At 37.1% G+C, this 6,706-nt stretch overlaps 1 long non-coding RNA gene across 1 annotated transcript in view; it reads right to left on the bottom strand.

Annotated features, from left to right (window-relative positions):
- Window positions 1–6,426, bottom strand: part of LOC105492793 (uncharacterized) — a 39,743-nt gene extending 33,317 nt beyond the window's left edge. The window contains exon 1 of the long non-coding RNA XR_011606173.1: window positions 2,944–6,426. This is a non-coding gene — a long non-coding RNA (uncharacterized lncRNA). The remainder of the gene's footprint in view (window positions 1–2,943) is intronic.
- Between the last annotated feature and the right edge of the window lie 280 nt (window positions 6,427–6,706).

Here is a 6,706-nt window from a genome sequence, read left to right as displayed (position 1 = left end):
GTACATCTATAGCCTACATGTTATTTGGCAGTTTTCTTGGCTTGCAAAAACCCATTTATAAAGTTTCTTTTGACATATTTATTGCCTTTTTGCTTACAATCTTTAGACTGCCAGGATTCTTAATGTATAGGGGATTCCAGTGTTTGAGATTACTGCCTGGATTTGCAATCCATTTCATAAAATGTTGAACTAGAAACAAAAGCTTCCTCCCTCTTCAAACAATCACTGTTAATATCTTACTCAGTTTTTACTACAGCAGAATACCAGCAAGATCAGCCATTTACTAAAAAATATTTCATAAAACAGCTCAAACTAAAAATGAAGTCAGATAAAAAGTAAACTAGAATAAATGGTGAGCTTCCTATTTAAGCTGCTTAGCAACTTGAATTAATCTAACTTTAAACTTCCTCTTGCTATTATCTTAAGTTGATTGAATGTACTAGTTAGAGTTTTCTAAGATCCAGATAGACCAGTAACTAATTGCTTAATTTCTTCAAAGCAACTTGAACTTTTAATAAATAATCATAATAAATTACAGCAACCATGTATTGTCTGCTATATGCTAGATACTTTGCTTGAATTATTTTTAATCTTTACTGTAACACATCTAGGCAAAATATGAATATACCTATTTTACAAAAAAGGAAACACACTCAGCAATTTTTAGGGACCCAGGAGCCAGAATTCCATTTCTTCCAATTTCCTTCAGTGTGTTCACGATGTATCCAGTGACTTGTTGGTTTAGTCAAGCAACCATTTTAGCTCATTTAGTCACCGATTCAACTGATAACATTTACTCATTGTCTTAGATTTGGGAGGCATAGCTTGGCAGCTGCAAGGATTATGTTAAATGTCAGTGAAATAATGGAATGTGGATTGGCTCATTTCATCTTAAAGATCCTGCTTACAAGGCACCAACATTAAACTAGTTTTAATAATTAAATTGATAGACATTTCCTGGAGCAAGAAGCTGTGGCTACATTCTGTAAGTTTGTTGTGTGATACAAAACCTTGTGTGGGTGTGCAAAAATCAAGCCCACATTGCTAATTAAATCATTATCATCAAGGCTGAAGAGTCTTCATAAAAGAAAGACAAAGTGTTGTTGAGTTACTGTTCTAGTTCCAAGACCAGGATTGAACCAAAGTGGGTGACATTGTGTGACCTTACTTACTGTGCCTTTTGGTGACTATCAGTAGATAGACCAAAAAGCTACCCTCTGTTAAAGATGACATTCCTTCTCCCCATTTCCTAATGGCAAAATTTTTCACTCAAGTCATAGAACAAGAAGTCTAATGTTGCCATTTAGGAATGGCATATCTCTTTAAGCTCTTCTCAATGGCTTTTATGGCAATGAAGAAACCAAAGAGTGTATTTTTCTTGCCATCTTACGTGCTGTTTTTAGTCTTTATCTGGCAGCATGCCTAGAGTATAAGGGTTGGTCTCTAGATAGATCTTTAAGTCTTTCTCCTTGCCAATTACCATCACTCAAATGCTCTCATTATCAGTGGATATCTTAAACTCTGGGTTACACCTCCTTGTTATTCTACTTCCAGAAGTAGAGCTTCTAAAACTGGTGCTTCTATTAATGATACCACTCAGTTGATCATTTGTCTGTCCCTAAAGATGGAGTTGAAAAGACAACAATTTCGGAAAGAAAAGGTAAATAATCCAAAGATAGTTTTTATGTACAAAACAGCATTGCCTCTACTTAATATAGCATAAAATTTAATGCTCTACAAAGAAGTCTAAGTTTCTAAAAGTAAAATGATTTGCATATTTCAATATTAGATTCCCTATTTTGCTTACACAATTTTACACAGGCCTCTCAGGTAGTTGCAGTGTCTTTAATCTCATGTTTTCCTTCATGATACTCTCTCTAACAAACATCCAATAAGTTTCTCACTCTATAATATTTCCATTTCTAGTTCTTCAAATTTGAGAAAATTAACAGTGATACTTTTTTCTAATCTCAAGTCTGTATTCCAATTTCATCTATTTCCCTGATAATGTCCTTTATAGCAAATTTGTCCAATACAGAATCCAGTCTAGGATGATAAATCACACTTTTCATGTCTCTTTGGTCTTCTTTAATGTGGAATCATTACTTGGCCTTTCTGTTGAAGCATACAGGCCGGATATTTTATAGACTGTCTCTCAATATGGATTTGTGTGATGTGTCACATGACTACATTTAGGTTGTGCATTTAGGGCTGGAGTACCAAGAAGTGAGAATATGTACTTTTCACAGTATCACATTGGAGGCACATCATCGTTATTGGTGATGTTAATTTAGATCACTTGGATAAGGTATTGTCTGTTTTCTTCACTGCATAATTTTTTCCTAGTGTAATAAATAATCTATGATGAGATACTTCAATATCATATAAATATCCTGTTCTTCATCAACTTTGCTCTACTACATTTAGCATCCATTGATGATTCATGCCTGAATCAATTTCTGTGATGTTGCAAAATGGGGATTTTCTTCTTTTTTTTTTTCTTTTTTTGAGACAGGGTCTCTCTCTGTCACCCAGACTGGAGTGCAGTAGCACAAACATGGCTCACTGCAGCCTTAACCTCCTGGGCTCAAATGATCCTCCCCACTCAGACTCCTGAGTAACTGGAACTATAGGTGCACCTAGCTAATTTTTTGTGGGTTTTTTTTTTTGTCTTTTGTTTTCTTTTGTTTTGTTTTGTTTTGTTTTGTTTTGCAGAGACAGGGTTTCACCATGTTGCCCAGGCTGGGAAATGGTGATTTTTTTAAACTTCACTATTCCCTCTATATTAGCTGGTTTACTACTGTAAAAGCAAGAGCTTTCTCTTCTTATTTATTTATCTATTTATTATTATAGACTCACAGATTCCTGTTCTATTCAGTAGACAACAATCCATTACTTCCTTATTTATTTTGATGGAAACCTCTTCAAGCTGGCTTCGTGTACCTTTTGACAGGCCTTCATATTTTTGGGAGCACTTCCTCACTTTCAGGCACTGAAGATATTCCAAGCTCATAACTTTTTCTGCTCCAGCCGTGAAATCTGTAGGGTATGTTTTAAACACCTTATAAATAAATAATTTCCCAATGAACCTACAAGATGCATACTATTAGCATTCCGATTATACAGATGAAGGGATTAAGACACAAAAGGTAAAATACTCCTAAGTTATAGCCTTATTAAATGGTGAAGTCAAATTGTTGTTGCCTCCAATCTTGTGCCCACTCTCACTCCCCAGCCCCAGCCAAATGTATTCTCCACAAAGTTAACAGAATGATGGATCTCAAATGCAAACACCGAATCTCTACCATGCAGCAACACCTTGGTAGCTGGTATTAACGCATTAACTACTTATTGAAGTGAATTGGTTTGAACTGACAAACAACTAATGAATAAATCATATTCCCATTTTCTCCTTTGCCATCTTTCAGTTATCTGGCCCAAGGAGTAGAAAAGAAATTCCTAGAATGAAATGGGAAGAGAAAGTGAGGACGTTGTCATGCCTTTTAGGACTGATGTAAAGATCCCTCTTTCGATATCTATCACTATGGCAGATCTGGATCTACTTATTCCCTCTGCATAGAAGAGGAAACTTCCACCTCTCCATCTGAAATGCTGATGTAACAATCTCTCATTACACTCTCCTACATTCTCTTAGCTCTCAGAACCTTTAGCTTCTTTTCTCCAAGAAAATATCCAAACCTTGTGTCCCTAAATTTACACTCAGCCTGTCACCCACTCTGTGTCTTCGTTTCCTTCTTTATCTAACTTAGACCCAATGGGTTATTAGCTCAAATACTCCCCAACAGGTATTCTTAACTTCCAAACTCTTCTTCCCCTGCAAACTCTCAGACCTAGAAGAATCCAAGCATCTCACTCCCTCACTGAAATTGCTGAGCACTTCTGGAGAAAATTACACAATGATATGGATGGTTGGCACCACAAATCTCCCTTGGCAAGGTTCAGCAATCTTATGACCTGATCCTGATCAGCTCCCTCTCCTATTCCCCTCAACAATGATTTTAAGCTTTTACCTCTCTCTTTATGTCCCTTCCCTACCATCCCTTTTCTCTGAGTGCCTCCTACAACTGGGAGAAAATCCAGGTTATCAAGCAGCATCCACATTATTTTCTCAGCCCCACACCTCCATTTAATCCATACATATGCCTACCTTTACTTTCCTTCTTTATGTCTCATTGAGGAGGTGACTTTTAACTTTTAAAGAACTTAGCTTATATGCTCTAAATCCCAGCCTCTACTACAACCCTCTAATATTCTTTCATTAATTTCTTTTCTTTTTTTTCTGTATCCTTAATCTCCATTACTTTATATATCTTCTATTTTATTGCTTTCTCTTCAACTATAGAAATAAGCTCAGTTCTTTCATCTTAGAAAGCAAAACATCCCCTGATCCTACATCTTTCCTTTATCTACTGTCATATTGCTTTTTTTCCATGACTAAGATTCTTGAAATTAGTTTACACCCACTGTCTTCACTTTCTCACCTCCCTTTTGTTCCTAATCCACTTCAATCTGCATCTACCCATGCCTCGCCACTGAAACTGCCTTCTCTGAAGTCATCCATGACCTCTTAGTTGCTAAATCCAAAGGGCATTTTTCAAGCCTTATATATTTTTTGACTTCTCCCTCCCTCCCTTTCATCTTCTTTTACCTTCAAAAATATTTGTTAGACATTGGGGATACCATAGTGAACCAAAGATACCCGACCTTGTCACCACGGAACACATAGTCTAGCTGGGGAAACAGACATTAAACAGATCGTTACATAATTAACTATTAATGAAGCTAGTGTGATATCACAAATATAACAAAATGACTGTTAATGAGTATTACTGTGATAGTGATGCAAAGAAAATTTAAATGTTATTATGAGAATAGAGAATCTAGCTTAATCTAGAGGGGAAATGGTCAAGAAAAATTCTCCCGCAGCAGTGGCATTTAAACTGAGATCTGAGAAATGAATAGCAGTTAGCTAAGTTACAGATGGGGGACGGTGGAGGAAAGAAGAACCTTCCAGACCGAGGAAACAGAATATGCAAAAGCCCTGAGGTAGGACGAGGCTATACTGTTTGAGTGATGTAATGGCAGACAGCATGACTGGATTAAAGAGAATAAGGGGATCCCAGATGGGGCTGAAGATCGGGGGACAGAAGTGAAATCAATCAAGGCCTTAGAACATTTTAAGAAATGTGGACTTCATCCTAAGAATGGTGGCGGGTTTCCATCAAAGGATTTTGAATAGGAATATGAAGAGATCAGATTTGGCTCCAGAACCCCCAGTGGTGAAGTCCAAATAAAACTAGGGTGGTGGCAGCTGAAACAGAGAGAAACATATGGGTTAAAGATGCATTTAGGGGCATAATTATTAGGCCTTGGAAATTGACTGGATTTGATACCCCTTGTGGAGGTACTGGGGATGAAGAAAAGTATCAAGGATAAAACCCAAATCTCCAGCACAAGCAACTGGGTGGATGGTAATGCCATTTACCAAGATAGTGAACACAAGAGAAGGTGTTTCCTTGGGGGTGAAGATCACGAATTTAGGGTGCCTCTTGACCTATAGAGATGTCACTGGAGAACTGAATGTATAGGTCTAAAGTTCAAATGCAGGTTCTGGGTCAAAAATAGAAAACTGGTCAATCATCAGCCAATGAAAGGTAACTGACACCAAAGGAGTCTATAGGACTGACACTGACTGTAGAGACATGGAAGAGCAAAGAGGGAGAAGCCACGTCTCTACCCAGTCACACATACCCTCTGCCCTCCAGCCATGCTTAACTACCAGTTTTCTGCATGGCCTTGTCTTTCTCTCTCTCTCTCTCTCTTTTTCATTTGTTTGTTTCTTTACACATACTATTTCCTCCTGTCATGATTTTCTCCTCACCTCTGTCTTAATTCTTATTTATTCCTTAAGACAGTTGAGGTGCCAGTTCCTCTACAAAGTTTTTCCTTCTCTTTCCCTCGTCATGTATTTGCCTCCATTTCATTAGATGTTGCTTCTATCAGGTCTTATAATTCTGAAGAGTTACCTGTAAAATAGCAGTTATTACACTGTAATGTAATGTTAGTTACCCTGCTAGACTGTAAATTTCTTGAACACAGAACTCTACTTATATCTCATTGAGTCTCAGGGCCAAGCACAGGGCCAGGCACATAATATTTCTCAATATGTACTTGAAAGGAAGCAAAAAGATTCTGCTAGGAAAAGTTTCCTATGTGAGTCGTAGAATTCCTGACTATTAAAGCCAGAATGGACCTTGGATATTTTCTACTCCAACCTATTTTGTAGGTGAGGAAACTGAGGCCCAACTACAGAGCTAATAAGTGGAAAAAAATATTTAGAATCCAGTTTTCCTGGCTCTCAGCCTAGTGGTCTTCCCATTACCTAATAAACCAACAAACCCATTGAGTAAGCTATTTATTCAATGACTTGCCCATAAAAATGTATGCTGTGTGGGTCTTTTTAAAACATGGAATATTAAATGATAACTATACAGATGCAAATATATAAGCAATTGAAGTGACCTACGTGATATAGAACAAAAGGAGAATCTATACTAACAGAAGTGTTGAATTCTTATATGATTAATAAAAAAAGAAGATGTTAAAATTTTATGCATTGTTTACATGAGGTCCTGTCTAAGCTTGGGGGTAGGGATGGTATAGGATAATAACTATCCCATTAACA

The sequence above is a fragment of the Macaca nemestrina genome, chromosome 7 (genome assembly GCF_043159975.1).
Source record: "Macaca nemestrina isolate mMacNem1 chromosome 7, mMacNem.hap1, whole genome shotgun sequence".
NCBI classification, from domain to species: Eukaryota; Metazoa; Chordata; class Mammalia; order Primates; family Cercopithecidae; genus Macaca; species Macaca nemestrina.
Note: the sequence above shows the minus strand (reverse complement) of the source record. Positions and strands in the feature narration are given on the sequence as shown.